At 36.4% G+C, this 25382-nt stretch overlaps 1 protein-coding gene across 1 annotated transcript in view; it reads right to left on the reverse strand.

The window, feature by feature from the left end:
- LOC116316844 (H-2 class II histocompatibility antigen, E-S beta chain-like) overlaps positions 1 to 25382 on the reverse strand; it is a 169739-nt gene that overhangs the window by 72703 nt on the left and 71654 nt on the right. The gene's annotated exons all lie outside the window — the stretch shown is intronic.

A 25382-nucleotide genomic window follows, 5' to 3' on the forward strand; every position in this document is an offset into this window, starting at 1 on the left:
ATTTAAACATTTAAATGTGACAAAAAACAAACAAACAACATAAACAAAAGAAATCTGCAAGGAAGAAAGACTTTTCCCAGCACTGGACCTCAGACAAACCTTTACTTACCAGACTTGAGACGATCAGATCAGTAGTCTAAAGAAAGGAAACAATAAATGAGATCACTATTTAACCCTTTAAAACCTACCATAGAAGTCCGCCAGAGCTTATATTATATTTTTACATGCTATAGTGCCATTTTTGGGAGCATTTCAATGTGATATACATCAATATAACCATTATAGCTCAAATTTTAATAATATAATATATGCATTAAGTGAATAGTAATTACATAAATTGCAAAAAAGTGCAATCAACTACCAAAAAAATTGAAAATCGTTTTTGTTTTTGTAACATATATTTCTAGTTAGAGAAATTTAAGAGGCTTATCACTCAAAACTGTAAATACAAAAAAGTTGCCCAAAATAGTTTCCCACCACAGGAAATTTATTTTAAGTGTCTTCATAGTTTTCTTTTTCGAAATACACCAATTTTTATATACTGCAGGTAAAACGAAAATAAATATTACAATGCAAATTTGCAAAAAAGCAGCATATGCATCAAAATAAACTATTTCCAGCAGTGCAATTTGAGTCCTAAACATCCCAGAAACGACACAGAAAGTCACAAAGTCAAACATAACTTTTAAAAACACCAGTAGGAAACTGTGACCAAGGACAAGCTGATGGCAAAACATGTAAGTACAACTCCTCCAGTTTCATATGCAAAAAAAAAAAAAATATTGCGCTAGCTTACGTGGTTGCAGTGCTACAGGGATTTAAAATTAGTTAGGCAAAATGGAGCGTGTCCGCTCCAACCGGCTTTAAAGGGTTAATGACTTAGACTGTTGAGCCTTATCACATGCAGTCTGATTTACTGTGACATAAAATAACTAGTAAAATCCTTAATTTCCCTTAACAACTTACTGTGCTATAAAGAGGACTAATATTAGCTGCAGAGTCTCACATGGCTATAACGTGTAATAAAAGCATTCATACTACAGAAGTGCAAAGAATAGGCACATATATTTGTTGGCACAAATGCAGTATATACTTGTTGGAAGAAATATTTATGTATTTTGCAATATTTCCCTTTTTGCCAACATTTATATTTAATTTTCAAACACACTGTATTCACTAAATAATTAATAAACTAATTTTAACTTATAGCATTAATAAAGAACACACTGATATACCAAACACTGTCCACTCACAGCTGTGGTTCTCTTTTTTTGTCATTGCTTAAGTGCTTAAAATCAGATATAAATGGGCTATTAAATTTCAGGGACATTTTCAGGGAAAGTCAGAGGTCCTCTGTGGGGGCTTTGCTGCTACAGATTCTAAATCCTGATCATGTGTTTTTGCCCATCAGTAAATGGAAACATCATAAACCACTCACTGAACCTAGTATATGTCAAACACTACTGTACCACAATAATATAATTAATGGCCCACTGCAGCACTTTATTTATTTGAAGGTGGGCTATTTTTTATTTAATTAATCTTCTACAAAGTGCGAAATCTAACAAAGTGTTTTTCTTTAAAAGTGGGCCTGCACAACCAGTTCTTGAAAAACTAAAAAGCCTACTTCTAATTAAGAAAAGTTATTATTCTTGTATTAACTATGTGTTTTATCCTCTCTTTCTCCGCTCTCTCCCTTCTATTAATTAGCCCGCAGCACACACCTTTGATCTTACCAACTAAGATGGCGGCTCTTGCATAAAGTTACAAGTTAAAGAATGAGGCTGTTTTAACCGACCAATTTGTGAAGAGGAGAACTAACTGCACTTCCCACAACAGACACAGAAACACTAAAACACAGAATTAAGTTAATGAAACAACTTAATAAAGTGTGAAATGAACCATTTTCATTTCACACTGGGCTAGGAGCGCTAGGCGTTAGCATTGGATTGTCAGGGCTAGCGTCTCAAAAAATCCTTTAAAAATACTAGAATTACAACTTTTCACAAAAAAATGGCCATTGTGTTACTTTAATGTGAGTATACTGCGACTGGCTTTATAAGTCACTAACAACAACTCCGTAAATCACTCAAACAGCTTATAGACATTTCAGAGAAGAGAAGAGAAGCATGTCTTACCAGCAGCGGATCCTGACAAAGTGAGCGGACATGCAGCACTGAGCCAGAGGCGTAAGAAAAGAGGCATTCACAGGTAGTGGGAAATTCCCCCATCAAACAAAATGGGAATTGGAAATGTGAAAATGTATGTACAGTTCAATACCATTGTACAAGATTTATTTGCTACAAAAAAACTTGCAGAAGTTTAATTCTAAAAGTTAAATAAATATTTCAAGCAGGACTATTTGACGTTGAAATACATATAAGGTCTTAATGTTAAAATGTAATGTATTATGATAGATTTATTTAAAAAGCCTTACGGCATTAGTCCAGTTAACAACAACTACTGACATGTTCTCCTCACATGTATTTCTTTTGTTCTACTACATTTTCTAAAACCACATTAACATAGCAGAAACACTATAATTTAGTGTTACCTGAATAAAAAAGAAGTTGAAATGTTGGAAAACTAAAATTACCAGCTGAAAAAGCTGAACAAGGTGAAGTTTCCTCAAAACTACTTGTTGTTCTACTGTGAAAACTTGGCAATGATTTGGCAAAAATACTATGTTTTAGCACAAATACTATGATTTGGTATAAATACTATGATTTTGCACATATACTATATTCAGCAATCATAAAACTTTACAGAATTGTAATAAATTATCAATATGAATTACTAGTCTGTGTACTGTAGTGAATTCATTTGTAGAGAAAAAAAACATGTGGACGAAGGTCGAATTGAACCCACGACCTTTGAGCTGCAGACCAGTGTCATTACCAACTGCGCTACCGGCAAAGAGAGTGAGCACCTGGAAAACAGGGTCATGAGCAATTAAAATTAGAACTGATATGTTTGGGTACAAATATTATGATTTGGTAATAATACTGCGTTTTAACACAACTACTACAGAAATACTGTCATTTTGCATAAATACTATGATTTGAGCTAAATACTATGATTTGGCAGATATACTATATTCAGCACATATACTATAACATAACAGACATTCCTCCACTTAGTAGTAATCTCATAACATTAAATATTATGGTTTGGCCCCAAAACCATGATTTGGCACAAATACCATGATTTTTCAAAAATACTATGATTTAGCAGAAACACTGTGATTGAGCAGAAGTACTGAGATGTAGTAGAAGTACTTTGATTTAGCACAAATACTATTATGGAGGAGTAATACTTTAACATGGGAGAATTTTGATACACACACACATACACAGAGAGCAAAGTGTACATTGCTGTTAAGAGTCTGAGCTTGGTATATCTAGGTCAGTTAAATTGGCTGCACCTGCTGTAATCAGCCCTTACACACACAGACACAGAGAGATGTATAAGTTTTGTGCACTGTATTTCTCACATTCACGATTCCCCTCGAACAAGAAAGAAATATCGTCCTGAGCAGGATTTGAACCTGGCCCGCCTAGTCTAAAGGCAGCTACTCATCTCACTGACCCAAACTCATTCTCGCAAAGAAGAGGTGGATAGACTGACAATTCTGCTGAAATTAGCAGAAGCTGTTGAGAATTGTGTTGATAAGAGGCAAAAAGGATGAAAATTTTGCAGAAAAGAGGTGAATCAGCAGAACGTTGCGCTGAAAAGAGGTGAATCAGCAGAGTTTCTGCTGAAAAGAGTTTTGTTTCTGAAAACAGCCAAAAAAAGCTGGAATTTGTGCTGAAAAGGGGTGAAAAAAATGAAAATTTTGCTGAAAAGGGGTGAAGAAGCTAAAGTATACCAAATCAAAGTATTTGTGCCAAAACATGGTATTTCTGCCATATTGTGGTATTTGTGCCACAAAAGTTACTACATTACAACATGAATACGGATTAAAGATGAAAGAAACTGGCAACAAATTCCTCCACTACAAACCAGTCTGATACCACTTCTTTGCAGTGTTCACGTTTACTAAGGCACTACCCAAAAGGCGCCACAAGAGGGCACTCCAACACAAGAGATGACCTATGTACACTGATGCACTTAGTAACAGTCAGCCTCCTACTTAGCCACTACGTAATGCAGCGATATTACAGTGTACAAATTCACATAAATTTGCAGGGGGAACAAACAAAGCAGGAACAAGCCCAAAGCAATAAAATAACTGGGCTGCCATAGCTATCGCTAACTAGCACATACACTAAAGGCAACTAAAACCAATACACACAAGAAGCAGGGTAAACATCTTAAGCATGGAACATTAACTCACGTTTATGTGACACACACCATCCCCAACAAATACAGGATGGGCTATTTGCTCCCCTTCCCAGCAGCTCTCTCTTCAATTGTTAGAACAGGAACGAAGGAAGACCATCTAGCTCAGAAGTCCCATGAATTCCCTCACTGCTCAGAGGCTGCTGGGTAATGTAGCTCACAATAACACAGGTTTTTCTACAAGCACAAATACTATAATATAGCAGAAATACTGTGATTTTGTTGAAATACTATGCTTTAGGACAAAAACTATGATTTGGCAGTAATACTATGTTTTAGGACATATACTATGATTTGGCTCAAATACTATTATATAGCAGCAATACTATGTTTTGGTACAAATGCTGTGCTTTGGCACAAATATTATGATTTGGCAGACACTATGATTTAGCAGAGATAATATGATTTGGCAGAAATACTAAACTTTGGCACAAATACTATAATTGAGTGCAAGTACTTTAAGATAACAGAAATACTATGATTTAGCAGAAATACAATGTTTTTGCAGAAACACTGTAATTTCACTCAAATACTTTGAAATAGCCGTAATACTATGATTTGGCAGAACATAACAGAAATTCTACGACTTAGTAGTAATACTATAACATAACAGAAATATTAATTGGGCACAAATACTATAATTTGGCACAAGTACCATGTTTTGGCAAAATCCCATAATTTGGCACAAATACTATGATTTGGCAGACACTATGATTTAGCAGAAATACAATGTTTTCGCAGAAACACTGTAATTTCACTCAAATACTATCAAATAGCAGTAATACTATAATTTGGCAGAAATACTATGTTTCAGTACAAATACTATGACAAAGCAGAAATACTATGACTTAGAAGTAATACTATAACAAAAGGTATTCCTCAAAATTACTATGAAATTGCAGTAATTCTATGATTTGGCAGAAATACTATACTTTGTACAAATACAGTGCTTTGGTACAAATACTATATTTTGATTTGAATACTATGATTTGGCACGAGTAGTATGATTTAGTACGAATACTACGAATTGGCAGAAATACTGTGACTTAGTAGTAATACTATAACATAACAGATATACTGTGATGTTGCAGACATAGTATGTTTTTGCACTACTCATTTGTAGTGAAAAAAAACATGTGGACCAAGGTGGGATTGAACCCACGACCTTTGAGCTGCAGAGCCGTGTCATTACTGATTTGCGCCACCTGGAAAGGGGCGGCGGTCTGAAACAGACAGATACTTGGGCAGTCAGAAAATAGATCGCAGTGAGAGGCGAAAAACGCCGTTTTTTGGAGTTACAAAACGTCGTGTAACTCAAAAACTAGGAGGGCTAGCAGCATAATTCTTGTACTGGGTGAATCAGCGGACTTTGGTGTATTTTGACTGCGATTTTCATAGCTCGTTCTACCTCCGTCGCGGAGATATGACGAGAGAAGAAACGGCTTCATTTCCAGAGTTTGAAGACTGAGAGAAGGACAGATTTCCACCCTCAAACAAACGTAATTCATTGCTCAACGGTAAGATAATTGTAAAAACGGCTTCCACTGTGAGTGTCAGCAGTGTCTGAAGATATATTGGCACAAGCCTCATGTCCTAACTTTGCTTTGTTAAAGAGATATGGTGATTTGAAAATGCCTCCCGTTACAGAATTTCAGCTCTGAATTTCAAAACCTCCCCATAGACTTTGAATGGGGACTTGTCAGACCTTGTGTCACTCCGAGGCAAATTGCGAAAAAATGGTAAATCTCACAATAAAGATAGTGACATTGTCTGAAAGCCAGCAAAAATACCTACGTTTTGATGTATAATTTGTGGCGGTTGAGTGGAAATTGAGCAAGTAGCAAGAAGTTGTTTGGACATGAAGAGAAAATTCAGAACGGACCAGCACTCACTCTGAGTTAATTGCATAGCAACCATAGCAACGCATGTATTTTCTGAAAAATCACAATTTTGCAACTGAAAACTTAAAGAGAGATAAGATTAAAACGGTAGAAGATCTGAAAAAGCTGAATCAGACAGGAATAGCCCAATAATCTGAGAACATTTTAAAGTTTGAATGGAGTTTCTAGGTGAAAGCATGAGAACGTAGTTAAGTTTGAAAGACAAGCAAGTTTTAGCAGAATTGTGGAAGTTTCCCATTCATTTCAATGGGACAAATTAAAGGAAAAAAGTGTAATATTTTAAAAAGTATAAGAGTAATAAACACCAAAAGTCATAGCTGGAATTAGCAGAAAGAGCAGAACAGTTTAGAGTTTGAACTGAGAAAATCGGCTGAAAACTGGAGGAGTAGTTAAGTGCCGAAAAACGTACGGAAGCAACAGGAATAATAAAGAATAAAGAGAAACAGGAAAACAATTGTGTGGAAGCCCTTTAGGGCATCCACACAATAATATAGTGGAATAAAGAATAAAGAGAAACAGGAACTCAATAGTGTGGAAGCCCTTTAGGGCATCCACACAATAATAAAGAACTAGAAAAATTTGCATTTCCTGCGAAAATGCTGTGTGGATGCCTTAACGCTGAAGCTGTCTGCTGAAAAGCTGAAAAAGCTGAGAAGTTGCAAAAAGTTGTATGGTGGTGAAAAAGAATGTCACCCTGAGCAGGATTCGAACCTGGCCCTACCAGGTGCAAAGCAGCTACTCATCTCACTGTGCCAAATTCACTCTAACAAGGTAAGAGATGGAGAGACTGACAATTATGGTGAAATGAGCAGAAACTGCTGAGAATTGCACTGATAAGAGGTGAAATGGTTGAAAATTTTGCAGAAAAGAGGTGAATCAGCAGAATTTCTGCTGAAAAGAGGTGAAAAAGCAGAAAATTGCAATGAAAAGAGATGAATCAGCAGAATTTCTGCTCAAAAGAGTTTTTTCTGAAAACAGCTGAGATCTGTGCTAATAAGAGGTGAAAAGGGTGAAAATTTTGCAGAAAAGAGGTGAATCAGCAGAATTTCGGCTGAAAAGAGGTGAAAATTCTGCTGAAAAGAGTTCAATCAGCAGAATTTCTGCTGAAAAGAGTTCTGCAGAACTTTTCAGAATTCTGCTGAAAAGATGTTTTTGCTGAAAATAGCTGAAAAAGCTGGGATTTGTGCTGAAAAGTGGTGAAAAAACTGAAGATTCTGCTGAAAACGGGTTATAAAGCTGAAATTTGTGTTGAAAAGAGTAAAAAAAGTTTAACTGTTAACTGAAAGAAATGCTGCCATAAGCGGGATTTGAACCCGGGCCTCCCAGTCTGAGAACGGACGCTCATCTCACTGAGCTAAAACACAGGTCAACCTGGCAAGGAAAATCAGTGAGGCCACTGATAATATGGCAGAAATGGGCAAAAAATATTGCAAAAGAAATTCAATATCTCAAAAAGTATAGAAGTTATGAGCACCAAAAGTCATTGCCGGAAAGAGCAGAAAGAGCAGAATTTTTTAAAGTTTGAATGGCGAAAATCGGTTAAGAACTGAGGGAGTAGTTAAGTGCCAAAAAGTGTACGGAAGCAACTAGAAGAATAACTAGAAAAATTTGCATTTCCTGCGAAAATGCTGTGTGGATGCCTTAACGCTGAAGCTGTCTGCTGAAAAGCTGAAAAAGATGAAAAGTTGCAAAAAGTTGTATGGTGGTGAAAAAAACATGTCGCCCTGAGCAGGATTCGAACCTGGCCCTCCTGGTCTCAAGGCAGCTACTGATCTTACTGAGCTAAACTCATTCTCTCAAAAAACAGGAGGAGAGACCGACAATTCTGCTAAAATGAGCAGAAGCTGCTGAGAATTGTGCTGAGAAGAGGTGAAAAGGCTGAAAATTTTGCAGAAAACAGGTAAATCAGCAGAATTTCTGCAGAAAAGAGGTAAAGAAGCAGAAACTTGCGCTGAAAAGAGATGAATCAGCAGAGTTTCTGCTCAAAAGAGTTGTCTTTTTTCTGAATACAGCCAAAAAAGCTGGAATTTGTGCTGAAAAGGGGTGAAAAAAATGAAAATTTTGCTGAAAAGGGGTGAAGAAGAGATGAGGTGAATGAGCAGAATTTCTGAAGGTTCTGTATGTAGAAAAAGAAACACTGTTGAACCATGTGTGAAATAAATAAAGAAATGAAATGAAAGAACAACCTGGTTCTGCTCAAATTCACCAATCAGAGGTACTGCCTCAGTCTGCTTCATCAGGCTGTGTACTTGTTTCTGCCATGGAGCGTTAACAAGAATCTGAGGTCCATGTTAGAAAAGCTGCTAAAATCATAAAACTTTCCAGAATTGTAATAAATTAGCAATATAAATAACAAGTCTGTGATAGTGTATAAATTTGTAGTGAAAAAAAAAAACGTGGACCAAGGTGGGATTGAACCCACGACCTTTGAGCTGCAGAGCCGTGTCATTACTGATCGCGCCACCTGGAAAGGGGCGGCGGTCTGAAAGACAGATACTTGGGCAGTCAGAAAATAGATCGCGGTGAGAGGCGAAAAACGCCGTTTTTGGAGTTACAAAACGTCGTGTAACTCAAAAACTAGGTGGGCTAGCAGCATAATTCTTGTACTGGGCGAATCAGCGGACTTTGGTGTATTTTGACTGCGATTTTCATAGCTCGTTCTACCTCCGCCGCGGAGATATGACGAGAGAAGAAACTGCTTCATTTCCAGAGTTTGAAGACTGAGAGAAGGACAGATTTCCACCCTCAAACAAACGTAATTCATTGCTCAACGGTAAGATAATTGTAAAACGGCTTCCACTGTGAGTGTCAGCAGTGTCTGAAGATATATTGGCACAAGCCTCATGTCCTAACTTTGCTTTGTTCAAGAGATATGGCGATTTGAAAATGCCTCCGTTACAGAATTTCAGCTCTGAATTTCAAAACCTCCCATAGACTTTGAATGGGAGTTGTCAGACCTTGTGTCACTCCGAGGCACATTGCGAAAAAACGGTAAATCTCACAATAAAGATAGTGACATTGTCTGAAAGCCAGCAAAAATACCTACGTTTTGATGTATAATTTGTGGGGTTGAGTGGAAATTGAGTGAGTAGCAAGAAGTTGTTTGGACATGAAGAGAAAATTCAGAACGGACCAGCACTCACTCTGACTTAATTGCATAGCAACCATAGCAACGCATGTATTTTCTGAAAAATCACAATTTTGCAACTGAAAACTTAAAGAGAGATAAGATTAAAACGGTAGAAGATCTGAAAAAGCTGAATCAGACAGGAATAGCCCAATAATCTGAGAACATTTTAAAGTTTGAATGGAGTTTCTAGGTGAAAGCATGAGAACGTAGTTAAGTTTCAAAGACAAGCAAGTTTTAGCAGAATTGTGGAAGTTTCCCATTCATTTCAATGGGACAAATTAAAGGAAAAAGTGTAATATTTTAAAAAGTATAAGAGTAATGAACACCAAAAGTCATAGCTGGAATTAGCAGAAAGAGCAGAACAGTTTAGAGTTTGAACTGAGAAAATCGGCTGAAAACTGGAGGAGTAGTTAAGTGCCGAAAAACGTACGGAAGCAACAGGAATAATAAAGAATAAAGAGAAACAGGAAAACAATTGTGTGGAAGCCCTTTAGGGCATCCACACAATTTGCATTTCCTGCGAAAATGCTGTGTGGATGCCTTAACGCTGAAGCTGTCTGCTGAAAAAGCTGAAAAAGCTGAAAAGTTGCAAAAAGTTGTATGGTGGTGAAAAAAATTTTTTCACCCTGAGCAGGATTCGAACCGGGGTCCCCTGCTTTTAAGGCAGCTACTTAACTCACTGAGCCACACTTATTCTCACAAAGAGGAGGTGGACAGACTGACCATTCTGGTGAAATGAGCAGAAGCTGCTGAGAATTGTGCTGATAAGAGGTGAAAAGGCTGGAAATTTTGCAGAAAAGAGGCGAATCAGCAGAATTTTTGCTGAAAAGAGGTAAAGAAGCAGAAAGTTGCGCTGAAAAGAGATGAATCAGCAGAATTTCTGCTCAAAAGAGGTTTTTTCTGAAAACAGCTGAGATTTGTGCTAATAAGAGGTGAAAAGGCTGAAAATTTTGCAGAAGAGGTGAATAAGCAGAATTTGGGCTGAAAAGAAGTGAAAATTCTGCTGAAAAGAGTTCAATCAGCAGAATTTCTGCTGAAAAGAGTTCTGCAGAACTCTTTTCAGAATTCTGCTGAAAAAGAGGTTTTGCTGAAAACAGCTGAAAAAGCTGGGATTTGTGCTGAAAAGTGGTGAAAAAAATGAAAATTGTGCTGAAAAGGGGTGAAAAAGCTTAAATTTGTGTTGAAAAGAGTTAAAAAGTTTAACTGTTAACTGAAAGAAATGTTGCCATGAGCGGATTTGAACCGGGCCTCCCAGTCTGAGAACGGCTGCTCATCTCACTGAGCTAAAACACAGGTCTTCCGGCAAAGAAAATCAGTGAGGCCACTGATAATATGGCAGAAATGGGCAAAAAATATTGCAAAAAAATTCAATATCTCAAAAGTATAGAAGTTATGAGCACCAAAAGTCATAGCCGGCATTAGCAGAAAGAGCAGAATTTTTTAAAGTTTGAATGGCGAAAATCGGCTGAAAACTGTGGCAGTAGTTAAGTGCCAAAAAGTGTACGGAAGCAACTGGAATAAGGTGGAATAAAGAATAAAGAGAAACAGGAAAACAATAGTGTGGAAGCCCTTTGAGGGCATCCACACAACTAGAAAAATTTGCATTTCCTGCGAAAATGCTGTGTGGATGCCTTAACGCTGAAGTTGCCTGCTGAAAAAGCTGAAAAAGTTGAAAACTTGCAAAAAGTTATATGGCGGTGAAGAAACTGAAAATTCTGCTGAAAACAGGTGAAGAAGTAGAAAATGTTTGCTGAAAAGTGGTGAAAAGCCAAAACTTCTACTGAAAGGGGTAAAGACAGAGAAATTTTGCTGAAAAATACATTGCCCTAAGCAGGATTCGAACCTGGCCCTCCAGGTTCTAAGGCAGCAACCCATCTCACTGAGCCAAAGTCATTCTGACAAAGAGGTGGAGAGACTGACAATTCTGCTTAAATGAGCAGAAGCTGCTGAGAATTGTGCTGATAAGAGGTGAAAAGGCTGAAAATTTTGCAGAAAAGAGGTGAAACAGCAGAATTTCAGCTGAAAAGAGGGAAAGAAGCAGAAAGTTGCGCTGAAAAGAGATGAATCAGCAGAATTTCTGCTCAAAAGAGTTTTTTCTGAAAACAGCTGAGATTTGTGCTGATAATAGGGAAAAGGCTGAAAATTTTGCAGAAGAGGTGAATAAGCAGAATTTGGGCTGAAAAGGGGTGAAAATTCTGCTGAAAAGAGTTCAATCAGCAGAATTTCTGCTGAAAAGAGTTCTGCAGAACTCTTTTCAGAATTCTGCTGAAAAGAGGTTTTGCTGAAAACAGCTGAAAAAGCTGGGATTTGTGCTGAAAAGTGGTGAAAAACTGAAAATTTTGCTGAAAAGGGGTGAAAAAGCTTAAATTTGTGTTGAAAAGAGTTAAAAAGTTTAACTGTTAACTGAAAGAAATGTTGCCATGAGCGGATTTGAACCCGGGCCTCCCAGTCTGAGAACGGCTGCTCATCTCACTGAGCTAAAACACAGGTCTTCCCGGCAAAGAAAATCAGTGAGGCCACTGATAATATGGCAGAAATGGGCAAAAAATATTGCAAAAAAAATTCAATATCTCAAAAAGTATAGAGGTTATGAGCACCAAAAGTCATAGCCGGCATTAGCAGAAAGAGCAGAATTTTTTAAAGTTTCAATGGCGAAAATCGGCTGAAAACTGAAGGAGTAGTTAAGTGCCAAAAAGTGTACGGAAGCAACTGGAATAAGGTGGAATAAAGAACTAGAAAAATTTGCATTTCCTGCGAAAATGCTGTGTGGATGCCTTAACGCTGAAGTTGCCTGCTGAAAAAGCTGAAAAAGTTGAAAACTTGCAAAAAGTTATATGGCGGTGAAGAAACTGAAAATTCTGCTGAAAACAGCTGAAGAAGCAGAAAATGTTTGCTGAAAAGTGGCGAAAAGCCAAAAACTTCTACTGAAAGGGGTAAAGACAGAGAAATTTTTGCTGAAAAAAAACATTGCCCTAAGCAGGATTCGAACTTGGCCCTCCCGGTCCTAAGGCAGCAACTCATCTCACTGAGCCAAAGTCATTCTGACAAAGAAGAGGTGGAGAGACTGACAATTCTGCTAAAATGAGCAGAAGCTGCTGAGAATTGTGCTAAGAGGTGAAAAGGCTGAAAATTTTGCAGAAAAGAGGTGAATCAGCAGAATTTCAGCTGAAAAGAGGTAAAGAAGCAGAAAGTTGCGCTGAAAAGAGATGAATCAGCAGAATTTCTGCTCAAAAGAGTTTTTTCTGAAAACAGCTGAAATTTGTGCTGATAATAGGGGAAAAGGCTGAAAATTTTGCAGAAGAGGTGAATAAGCAGAATTTGGGCTGAAAAGGGGTGAAAATTCTGCTGAAAAGAGTTCAATCAGCAGAATTTCTGCTGAAAAGAGTTCTGCAGAACTCTTTTCAGAATTCTGCTGAAAAGAGGTTTTGCTGAAAACAGCTGTAAAAGCTGGGATTTGTGCTGAAAAGTGGTGAAAAACTGAAAATTGTGCTGAAAAGGGGTGAAAAAGCTTAAATTTGTGTTGAAAAGAGTTAAAAAGTTTAACTGTTAACTGAAAGAAATGTTGCCATAAGCGGGATTTGAACCCGGGCCTCCCAGTCTGAGAACGGATGCTCATCTCACTGAGCTAAAACACAGGTCAACCCGGCAATGAAAATCAGTGAGGCCACTGATAATATGGCAGAAATGGGCAAAAAATATTGCAAAAAAAATTCAATATCTCAAAAAGTATAGAAGTTATGAGCACCAAAAGTCATTGCCGGAAAGAGCAGAAAGAGCAGAATTTTTTAAAGTTTGAATGGCGAAAATCGGCTGAAAACTGAAGGAGTAGTTAAGTGCCAAAAAGTGTACGGAAGCAACTAGAAGAATAATAATAACTAGAAAAATTTGCATTTCCTGCGAAAATGCTGTGTGGATGCCTTGACGCTGAAGCTGTCTGCTGAAAAGCTGAAAAAGATGAAAAGTTGCAAAAAGTTGTTGTGGAGAGACGGACAATTCTGCTGAAATGAGCAGAAGCTGCTGAGAACTGTGCTGATAACAGGTGAAAAGGCTGAAAGTTTTGCAGAAAAGAGGTGGATCAGCAGAATTTCTGCAGAAAAGAGGCAAAGAAGCAGAAACTTGCGCTGAAAAGAGATGAATCAGCAGAGTTTCTGCTGAAAAGAGTTTTTTTTCTGAAAACCGCCAAAAAGCTGGAATTTGTGCTGAAAAGGGGTGAAAAAGAAATGAAAATTTTGCTGAAAAGGGGTGAAGAAGCTAAAGTATACCAAATCAAAGTATTTGTGCCAAAACATAGTGTTTCTGCCATATTGTGGTACTACTACATTACAACATGAATACGGATTAAAGATGAAAGAAACTGGCAACAAATTCCTCCACTACAAACCAGTCTGATACCACTTCTTTGCAGTGTTCACGTTTACTAAGGCACTACCCAAAAGGCGCCACAAGAGGGCACTCCAACACAAGAGATGACCTATGTACACTGATGCACTTAGTAACAGTCAGCCTCCTACTTAGCCACTACGTAATACAGCAATATTACAGTGTACAAATTCACATAAATTTGCAGGGGGAACAAACAAAGCAGGAACAAGCCCAAAACAATCAAATAACTGTGCTGCCATAGCTATCGCTAACTAGCACATACGCTAAAGGTAACTAAAACCAATACACACAAGTAGCAGGGTAAACATCTTAAGCATGGAACATTAACTCACGTTTATGTGACACACACCATCCCCAACAAATACAGGATGGGCTATTTGCTCCCCTTCCCAGCAGCTCTCTCCTCAATCGTTAGCCCAGGAACGAAGGAAGACCATCTAACTCATGAATTCCCTCACTGCTCAGAGGCTGCTGGGTAATGTAGCTCACACTAACACAGGTTTTTCTACAAGCACAAATACTATAACATAGCAGAAATACTGTGATTTTGTTGAAATACTATGCTTTAGGACATATACTATGATTTGGCTCAAATACTATGATATAGCAGCAATACTATGTTTTGGTACAAATGCTGCGCTTTAGGCACAAATATTATGATTTGGCAGACACTATGATTTAGCAGAGATAATATGATTTGGCAGAAATACTAAACTTTGGCACAAATACTATAATTGAGTGCAAGTACTTTAAGATAACAGAAATACTATGATTTAGCAGAAATACAATGTTTGTGCAGAAACACTGTAATTTCACTCAAATACTTTTGAAATAGCCGTAATACTATGATTTGGCAGAACATAACAGAAATTCTACGACTTAGTAGTATTACTATAACATAACAGAAATATTAATTGGGCACAAATACTATATTTTGGCACAAGTACCATGTTTTGGCAAAATCCCATAATTTGGCACAAATACTATGATTTGGCAGACACTATGATTTAGCAGAGATAATATCATTTGGCAGAAATACTAAACTTTGGCACAAATACAATAATTGAGTACTTTAAGATGAGAGAAATACTATGATTTTGCAGAAATACAATGTTTTTGCAGAAACACTGTAATTTCACTCAAATACTATGAAATAGCAGTAATACTATGACAAAGCAGAAATACTATGACTTAGAAGTAATACTATAACAAAAGGGATTCCTCAAAATACTATGAAATTGCAGTAATTCTATGACAAAGCAGAAATACTGTACTTGTACAAATACAATGCTTTGGTACAAATACTATATTTTGATTTCAATACTATGATTTGGCACGAGTAGTATGATTTAGTACAAATACTACGAATTGGCAGAAATACTGTGACTTAGTAGTAATACTATAACATAACAGATATACTATGATGTTGCAGACAGTCTATGTTTTTTGCACAACTAGCACAATATGGCAGAAATACTATGATTTGGCACAAGTACTATGATTTAGTACAAATACTCTTATTGGCACAAATACTATGTTTCAGTACAAATACTACGATTTGGCAACAATACTGGGTTTTAGCACAACTACTGAGATTTGGGTGAAATACTATGATTTAGAAGAAATACTATGACTTCATTACAAATACAATGTTTTGGTTCAAATAATATGATTTGCAAAAAATACTATGATTTGGTACAAGTACCATGATTTAGTACAAATACTACAATTTCGCTCAAATACTATGAAATTGCAGTGATACTATGATTTTGAAGGAATACTATGATTTGGTAGAAATACTATGCCTTAGTAGTAATACTATAACATAGCAGATATAATGTGATTTTGCAGACATAGTATGTTTTGCACAAATACTACGATTTCGCTCAAATACTATGGAATTGCAGTAATACTATGATTTGGAATGCTATGATTTGGTAGGAATACTATGCCTTAGTAGTAATACTATAACATAACAGATATACTATGATTTTGCAGAAATTCTATGCTTTTGCACAAATACTACAACAACTACTACTACAAATACTACAAGAAATACTATGTTTGGGCAGTAATACTATTATTTGCTATAAATACTATTATTTGGCACATATACCATAATCAGCAGATATACTATAACATAACAGAAATTCTATGACTTAGTAGTAACACTAATATAACAGAAATTTTAACTGGGCACAAATAACATGATTTGGCACAAATACCATGATTTGGCAAAAGATACCATGATTTGGCACAAATACGATCATAGTGCAGAAATACTATGATTGGGTACAAATACTATGATTTGGCACAAGTACTATGAATAAGTACAAATACTATGATTTGGCAGAAATACTATGATTTAGCAGAAATACTATGTTTTAACATAAATAATATCTTTTCACAGAAATTTCTGCTAAAAGGTACTATTTCTGCTTTTTAGCAGAAATACTGTAATTTTGCATAAATACTATGATTTGGGATAAATACTATGATTTGGCAGATATACTATATTCAGCACATAAACTATAACATAACAGACATTCCTGCACTTAGTAGTAATCTCATAACATAAAATAAATATTATGGTTCTGCCCCAAACCATGATTTGGCACAAATACCATGATTTTTCAAAATACTATGATTTAGCAGAAATACTATGATTGAGCAGAAGTACTAAGATGTAGTAGAAGTACTTTGATTTAGCACAAATACTATTATGGAGGAGTAATACTTTAACATGGGAGAAATATTGATATACACACACACACACACATAGAGCAAAGTGTACAGAGGCCGTTAAGAGTCTGTGCTTGGTATATCTAGGTCAGCTAAATTGGCTCCACCTGCTGTAATCAGCACTTACACACACAGACACAGAGACAGCTATGAGTTTTCTGCAGTGTATTTCTCACATTCAGGATTCCCCTCGAACAAATGGCCATAATTTCCTAACCGTAGGGGCTAGAACGCTCATTCTGACACCGATTTGTTCAGAAGAGATGGGGAAAACTTCAGGCCTTCATAATTCAGAAGTAAAATATAAATTATTGAAGATATATGACTTGTAATACACTGTAACTGAGTAGAGGCGAAGCAAAACTGCCTTGACTTGCCCTCAAACAACGTTTTGTAACTCTAAATCTATATGGAGCATCAAAATCATTCTTTCACCGTAAGAAACAGCAGGCTTTGGTGAACAGTCATGGAAATTTTCAGGTCTCTGTTGAAATCAATCAAAAGATATGACGAGAGAAAAAGTGCCTCATTTCCAGAGTTTGAAATCTGAAGAAATCTGAGCGAGGGAAAAATTTCCTACCCTCAAACAAGTGTAATTCATGGCCAAACGGTAATAGGTGAGGAAAAAATTCTTGAATTGTGAGCATCAGGGATGTCTGAAGATATATTGGCACAAGCCTCATGTCTCAACTTTGTTTCGTTAAGGAGATATGACGATTTGAAAATGCCTCTCATTAGAGAATTCCAGCGCTGATTTTGAAGAAACTCTCCATTGAGTTTCTATGGAGAGTTTTGAGACTTTATGTTACTCTGAGGAGATATGCAAAAATCTATAAGTCCCACAACAATGATAGTGACATTTTCTGAAAGCCAGCAAAAATACCTACGTTTTGATGTATAATTTGTGGGGTTGAGTGGAAATTGAGAGAGTAGCAAGAAGTTGTTCAGACATGAAGAGAAAATTCAGAAAGGACGAGTGCACACTCTGAGTTAATTGCATAGCAACCATAACAACGCATGTATTTTCTGAAAAATCACAATTTTGCAACTGAAAACTTAAAGAGGTATAAAATTAAAACGGTAGAAGATCTGAAAAAGCTGAATCATTCAGGAATAGCCCAATAGTCTGAGAACATTTTAAAGTTTGAATGGAGTTTCTAGGTGAAAGTATGACAAAGTAGTTAAGTTTCAAAGACAAGCAAGTTTTAGCAGAATTGTGGAAGTTTCCCATTCATTTCAATGGGACAAATTAAAGGAAAAAGTGTAATATTTTAAAAAGTATAAGAGTAATAAACACCAAAAGTCATTGCGGAAAGAGCAGAAAGAGCAGAACAGTATAGAGTTTGAACTGAGAAAATCGGCTGAAAACTGAGGAAGTAGTTAAGTGCCAAAAAGTGTAACGGAAGCAACTAGAAGAATAATAATAATAAAGAATAAAGAGAAACAGGAACTCAATAGTGTGGAAGCCCTTTAAGGGCATCCACACAATAAAGAATAAAGAGAAACAGGAAAACAATAGTGTGGAAGCCCTTTAAGGGCATCCACACAATAAAGAGAAACAGGAAAACAATAGTGTGGAAGCCCTTTGAGGGCATCCACACAACTAGAAAAATTTGCATTTCCTGCGAAAATGCTGTGTGGATGCCTTGACGCTGAAGGTGTCTGCTGAAAAGCTGAAAAAGATGAAAAGTTGCAAAAAGTTGTTGTGGAGAGACGGACAATTCTGCTGAAATGAGCAGAAGCTGCTGACAATTGTGCTGATAACAGGTGAAAAGGCTGAAAGTTTTGCAGAAAAGAGGTGGATCCGCAGAATTTCTGCAGAAAAGACGCAAAGAAGCAGAAACTTGCGCTGAAAAGAGATGAATCAGCAGAGTTTCTGCTGAAAAGAGTTTTTTTCTGAAAACCGCCAAAAAGCTGGAATTTGTGCTGAAAAGGGGTGAAAAAATGAAAATTTTGCTGAAAAGGGTGAAGAAGCTAAAGTATACCAAATCAAAGTATTTGTGCCAAAACATAGTGTTTCTGCCATATTGTGGTACTACTACATTACAACATGAATACGGATTAAAGATGAAAGAAACTGGCAACAAATTCCTCCACTACAAACCAGTCTGATACCACTTCTTTGCAGTGTTCACGTTTACTAAGGCACTACCCAAAAGGCGCCACAAGAGGGCACTCCAACACAACAGATGACCTATGTACACTGATGCACTTAGTAACAGTCAGCCTCCTACTTAGCCACCACGTAATACAGCAATATTACAGTGTACAAATTCACATAAATTTGCAGGGGAACAAACAAAGCAGGAACAAGCCCAAAACAATCAAATAACTGTGCTGCCATAGCTATCGCTAACTAGCACATACGCTAAAGGTAACTAAAACCAATACACACAAGTAGCAGGGTAAACATCTTAAGCATGGAACATTAACTCACGTTTATGTGACACACACCATCCCCAACAAATACAGGATGGGCTATTTGCTCCCCTTCCCAGCAGCTCTCTCCTCAATCGTTAGCCCAGGAACGAAGGAAGACCATCTAGCTCATGAATTCCCTCACTGCTCAGAGGCTGCTGGGTAATGTAGCTCACACTAACACAGGTTTTTCTACAAGCACAAATACTATAACATAGCAGAAATACTGTGATTTTGTTGAAATACTATGCTTTAGGACATATACTATGATTTGGCTCAAATACTATGATATAGCAGCAATACTATGTTTTGGTACAAATGCTGTGCGCTTAGGCACAAATATTATGATTTGGCAGACACTATGATTTAGCAGAGATAATATGATTTGGCAGAAATACTAAACTTTGGCACAAATACTATAATTGAGTGCAAGTACTTTAAGATAACAGAAATACTATGATTTAGCAGAAATACAATGTTTTTGCAGAAACACTGTAATTTCACTCAAAGACTTTGAAATAGCCGTAATACTATGATTTGGCAGAACATAACAGAAATTCTACGACTTAGTAGTAATACTATAACATAACAGAAATATTAATTGGGCACAAATACTATAATTTGGCACAAGTACCATGTTTTGGCAAAATCCCATAATTTGGCACAAATACTATGATTTGGCAGACACTATGATTTAGCAGATATAATATCATTTGGCAGAAATACTAAACTTTGGCACAAATACAATAATTGAGTACTTTAAGATGAGAGAAATACTATGATTTAGCAGAAATACAATGTTTTGCAGAAACACTGTAATTTCACTCAAATACTATGAAATAGCAGTAATACTATGATTTGGCAGAAATACTATGTTTCAGTACAAATACTATGACAAAGCAGAAATACTATGACTTAGAAGTAATACTATAACAAAAGGGATTCCTCAAAATACTATGAAATTGCAGTAATTCTATGATTTGGCAGAAATACTGTACTTGTACAAATACAATGCTTTGGTACAAATACTATATTTTGATTTCAATACTATGATTTGGCACGAGTAGTATGATTTAGTACAAATACTACGAATTGGCAGAAATACTGTGACTTAGTAGTAATACTATAACATAACAGATATACTATGATTTTGCAGACAGTCTATGTTTTTGCACAACTAGCACAATATGGCAGAAATACTATGTTTCAGTACAAATACTACGATTTGGCAATAATACTGGGTTTTAGCACAACTACTGAGATTTGGGTGAAATACTATGATTTAGCAGAAATACTATGACTTCGTACAAATACAATGTTTTGGTTCAAATAATATGATTTGCAAAATACTATGATTTGGTACAAGTACCATGATTTAGTACAAATACTACAATTTCGCTCAAATACTATGAAATTGCAGTGATACTATGATTTTGAAGGAATACTATGATTTGGTAGGAATACTATGCCTTAGTAGTAATACTATAACATAACAGATATACTATGATTTTGCAGAAATTCTATGTTTTTTGCACAAATACTACAACAACTACTACTACAAATACTACAAGAAACACTATGTTTGGGCAGTAATACTATTATTTGCTATAAATACTATTATTTGGCGCATATACTATAATCAGCAGATATACTATAACATAACAGAAATTCTACGACTTAGTAGTAACACTATAATATAACAGAAATTTTAACTGGGCACAAATAACATGATTTGGCACAAATTTGGCAAAAAGATACCATGATTTGGCACAAATACGATCATATTGCAGAAATACTATGATTGGGTACAAATACTATGTTTTAGCACAAAAAATATGTTTTGGCTCAAAAACTTTTATTTTGCAGTTATACTATGATTTGGAAGAAAAACTATGCTTTGGAACAAATACCATGATTTGGCAGAAATACTATGAGCAGTAATAATATAACATAGCAGAAATACTATTATTTGGGTGAATGCTATTGTTTGACACAAACACTATGATTTAGCACTGTACAGAATGGTGTACGTCAGTTTAATGCTGGGTGGTGCTGCAATAGTAGCTATCCTCGGTCAGAAGGAGAGGCTGGCATCCAGGGATTAGATTTCCACAGGTGGAGTTTATTGGCAGTCAGATGGATGTTACAGGAGATATGGCATACAGTAGGAGGATGTGGAGGGTGATATGGTGTGGTTTCTATGATTAAGAACAGGGTATACATTACAACATGAATACGGATTAAAGATGAAAGAAACTGGCAACAAATTCCTCCACTACAAACCAGTCTGATACCACTTCTTGCAGTGTTCACATTTACTAAGGCACTACCCAAAAGGCGTCACAAGAGGGCACTCCAACACAAGAGATGACCTATGTACACTGATGCACTTAGTAACAGTCAACCTCCTACTTTGCCACTACGTAATACAGCGATATTACAGTATACAAATTCACATAAATATGATTTGGCAGAAATACTAAACTTTGGCACAAATACTATAATTGAGTACAAGTACTCTAAGATAACAGAAATACTATGATTTAGCAGAAATACAATGTTTTTGCAGAAACACTGTAATTTCACTCAAATACTATGAGATAGCAGTAATACTATGATTTGGCAGAAATGCTACGTTTTAGTACAAATACTATGACAAAGCAGAAATACTATGACTTAGAAGTAATACTATAACAAAAGGGAATCCTCAAAATACTATGAAATTGCAGTAATTCTATGATTTCGCAGAAATACGGTACTTCATACAAATACAATGCTTTGGTACAAATACTATATTTTGGTTTGAATACTATGATTTGCAACAAATACTATGATTTGGCACGAGTAGTATGATTTAGTACAAATACTACGAATTGGCAGAAATACTGTGACTTAGTAGTAATACTATAACATAACAGATATACTGTTATGTTGCAGACAGTCTATGTTTTTGCACAAATACCACAATATGGCAGAAATACTATGTTTTAGCACAAATACTATGATTTGGTATAAATACTATGTATTGGCACATATACCTTATTCAGCAGATATACTATAACATAACAGAAATTCTACGACATAGTAGTAATACTATAACATAACAGAAATATTAATTGGGCACAAATACTATAATTTGGCACAAGTACCATGTTTTGGCAAAATCCCATAATTTGGCACAAATACTATGATATGGCAGAAATAGTATGATTGGGTACAAATACTATGATTGGGCAGAAATACTATGATTGGGTACAAATACTATGATTTAGCAGAAATACTATGTTTTAACATAAATAATATCTTTTGACAGAAATTTCTCCTAAAGGTACTATTTCTGCTTTTTTTAGCAGAAATACTGCAATTTTGTATAAATATTATGATTTGGGATAAATACTATGATTTGGCAGATATACTGTATTCAGCAAATATGCTATAACATAACAGACATTCCTCCACTTAGTAGTAATACTATAACATAAAATAAATATTATGGTTTTGCCCCAAAACCATGATTTGGCACAAACACCATGAATTTTCAAAAATACTATGATTTAGCAGAAATACTATGATTGAGCAGAAGTACTAAGATGTAGCAGAAGTACTTTGATGTAGCACAAATACTATTATGGAGGAGTAATACTTTAACATGGGAGAATTATTGAGACACAGACACACATACACAGAGAGCAAAGTGTACAGGGGCTGTTAAGAGTCTGGGCTTGGTATATCTAGGTCAGCTAAATTGGCTGCACCTGCTGTAATCAGCCCCTTACACACACAGACACAGAGAGAGCTATGGCTTTTCTTCAGTGTATTTCTCACATTCAGGATTCCCCTTGAACAAATGGCCATAATTTCCTAACCGTAGGAGCTAGAACGCTCATTCTGACACCGTTTTGTTCAGAAGAGATGGGGGAATCTGCAGGTCTTCATAAATCAGAGATAAAATATAAATTATTGAAGATATATGACTTGTAATACACTGTAACTGAGTAGAGGCGAAGCAAAACTGCCTTGACTTGCCCTCAAACAACGTTTTGTAACTCTGAATCTTTATGGAGCATCAAAATCATTCTTTCACCGTAAGAAACAGCACGCTTTGGTGAACAGTCATGGAAATTTTCAGGTCTCTGCGGAAATCCATCAAAAAGATCTGACGAGAGAAAAAAGTGCCTCATTTCCAGAGTCTGAAATCTGAAGAAATCTGAGCGAGGGACAAATTTCCTATCCTCAAACAAGTATAATTCATGGCCAAACGGTAATAGCTGAGAAAAAACTTCTTGAATTGTGAGCATCAGGAGTGTCTGAAGATATATTGGCACAAGCCTCATGTCTCAACTTTGTTTCGTTAAGGAGATGTGACGATTTGAAAATGCTTCTCATTAGAGAAATCCAGCGCTGATTTTGAAGAAACTCTCCATTGAGTTTCTATGGAGAGTTTTCAGACTTTGTGTTACTCTGAGGAGATTTGCAAAAAATCTATAAGTCCCACAAGAATGATAGTGACATTTTCTGAAAGCCAGCAAAAATACCTACGTTTTGATGTATAATTTGTGGGAGTTGAGTGGAAATTGAGCGAGTAGCAAGAAGTTGTTCAGACATGAAGAGAAAATTCAGAATAGATGAGTGTACACTCTGAGTTAATTGCATAGCAACCATAACAACGCATGTATTTTCTGAAAAATCACAATTTTGCAACTCAAAACTTAAAGAGGTATAAGATTAAAACGGTAGAAGATCTGAAAAAGCTGAATCAGACAGGAATAGCCCAATAATCTGAGAACATTTTAAAGTTTGAATGGAGTTTCTAGGTGAAAGTATGACAAAGTAGTTAAGTTTCAAAAACAAGCAAGTTTTAGCAGAATTGTGGAAGTTTTCCATTCATTTCAATGGGACAAATTAAAGGAAAAAAGTGTAATATTTTAAAAAGTATAACAGTAATAAACACCAAAAGTCATTGCCGGAAAGAGCAGAAAGAGCAGAACAGTATAGAGTTTGAACTGAGAAAATCGGCTGAAAACTGAGGAAGTAGTTAAGTGCCAAAAAGTGTACGGAAGCAACTAGAAGAATAACTAGAAAAATTTGCATTTCCTGCGAAAATGCTGTGTGGATGCCTTAACGCTGAAGCTGTCTGCTGAAAAGCTGAAAAAGATGAAAAGTTGCAAAAAGTTGTATGGTGGTGAAAAAAACATGTCGCCCTGAGCAGGATTCAAACCTGGTCCTCCTGGTCTCAAGGCAGCTACTTATCTCACTGAGCTAAACTCATTCTCTCAAGAAGAGGAGGAGAGACCGACAATTCTGCTAAAATGAGCAGAAGCTCCTGAGAATTGTGCTGAGAAGAGGTGAAAAGGCTGAAAATTTTGCAGAAAAGAGGTAAATCAGCAGAATTTCTGCAGAAAAGAGGCAGAACAAAAGAGAAAACTGAAAACAGGTTTTGCCATGATCGGGATTTGAACCTGGCCGTTCTCATCTCAAGGCAGCTGCTCATCTCACTGAACCAAACTCTTTCTCTCAAAAACAAGAGATGGAGAAACTGACAATTTTGCTAAATGAGCAGAAGCTGCTGAGAATTGTGCTGAGAAGAAGTGAAAAGGCTGAAAATTTTGCAGAAAAGAGGTGAATCAGCAGAATTTCTGCAGAAAAGAGGTAAACAAGCAATAAGTTGCGCTGAAAAGAGATGAATCAGCAGAGTTTCTGCTCAAAAGAGTTGTCTTTTTTCTGAATACAGCCAAAAAAGCTGGAATTTGTGCTGAAAAGGGGTGAAAAAAATGAAAATTTTGCTGAAAAGGGGTGAAGAAGCTGAAGAAGCTAAAGTATACTAAATCAAAGTATTTGTGCCAAAACATAGTGTTTCTGCCATATTGTGGTACTACTACATTACAACATGAATACGGATTAAAGATGAAAGAAACTGGCAACAAATTCCTCCACTACAAACCAGTCTGATACCACTTCTTTGCAGTGTTCATGTTTACTAAGGCACTACCCAAAAGGCGCCACAAGAGGGCACTCCAACACAAGAGATGAGGTGAATGAGCAGAATTTCTGCTGAAAAGAGGCAGAAGGTTCTGTATGTAGAAAAAGAAACACTGTTGAACCATGTGTGAAATAAATAAAGAAATGAAATGAAAGAACAACCTGGTTCTGCTCTAATTCACCAATCAGAGGTACTGCCTCAGTCTGCTTCATCAGGCTGTGTAGTTGTTTCTGCCATGGAGCGTTAACAAGAATCTGAGGTCCATATTAGAAAAGCTGCTAAAATCATAAAACTTTGCAGAATTGTAATAAATTAGCAATATAAATTACAGGTCTGTGATAGTGTATAAATTTGTAGTGAAAAAAAAAACCATGTGGACCAAGGTGGAATTGAACCCACGACCTTTGGGCTGCAGACCCGTGTCATTACCAAATGCGCCCACGGCAAAGAGAGTCAGTGCCTGGAAAACAGGGAGATGAGCAGTCAG

Source organism: Oreochromis aureus, linkage group 3 (assembly GCF_013358895.1).
Source record: "Oreochromis aureus strain Israel breed Guangdong linkage group 3, ZZ_aureus, whole genome shotgun sequence".
Classification (NCBI taxonomy): domain Eukaryota; kingdom Metazoa; phylum Chordata; class Actinopteri; order Cichliformes; family Cichlidae; genus Oreochromis; species Oreochromis aureus.